The sequence below is a fragment of the Elephantulus edwardii genome, unplaced genomic scaffold (assembly GCF_000299155.1).
Source record: "Elephantulus edwardii isolate Elephantulus edwardi_28Jun2011 unplaced genomic scaffold, EleEdw1.0 scaffold00123, whole genome shotgun sequence".
Taxonomy (NCBI): Eukaryota; Metazoa; Chordata; class Mammalia; order Macroscelidea; family Macroscelididae; genus Elephantulus; species Elephantulus edwardii.
Genome location: NW_006399873.1, coordinates 10,756,688 through 10,757,610, shown reverse-complemented (window position 1 = coordinate 10,757,610; position 923 = coordinate 10,756,688).

Sequence of the window (923 nt, the reverse complement as noted above, 5' to 3'; positions counted from 1 at the left end):
TCCCTTTAAGCTAGCACCAATCTGACAACAGCAATAATAGATATTTTCTTATTTGATTGTAATATCTGGAAACACCAGCAAGTTCCTGTCAATATACTGCTGCAACGGATTAAATCTGTTTTGTTTTAGGAATATTTTCAATATTGTTGCTGTTATTTTAAAAATTGCCTTCAGTAAATTTTTATTTGGATGTGACATTAAAGCTATTGTTGGATAAACCTCAAATTCTGTTTTGACACTTATCTTTGAAATAAGCACAAATATGGCTTTCTTACAGTTAGTTGCTTAGATAGCTGTCTTCTCCATTTTAAGCATACTTGTGGTAATTCTGGAAACTCAAAAGAACTATGCTTCAGCATTTAATATAACATTCACGTTGCCTGAGTTGTATCTGCATGTATCAATTTGTAAGCAGTGATAAAATTGCAATAAAGTATTGAAATGAAAATCTAGATTATTGTTGTTTGTTTTATTTCAGTGTACTATCTTAGATTGCTGCATTATACAAATAGATTAGCATGCAAAATAATATCAGTATTACTGCAGAAAAGAATATCATCCAACCTAAGTCAGTAGCTTGAACTTGTGTCTCAATCAGAGAAAAGGGAACAACAATCATAAAGATTTATATTCTATTCTTGGAAACCTGATTAAATAATTTTATCATGTCCTGTAGAGTCTCTATGTGCTGGAATAATCTCTATGGTAAAAGGTTTGGATTAGTTTTGAAATTTTAATTTTAGTTAATATATGATACTGTTTTTTATTTAATGGAAAAAACCGCTGGAGAAGCTCAATATCAGCTGTGAAAACTAGGCCAGGAGCTGAACAGACCACCAACTACTCATATGCAAGTTCAAGCTGAAGCTGAGGAAAATTAAACCGAATCCATAGGAGCCAAAATATGACTTTAATTTCATACC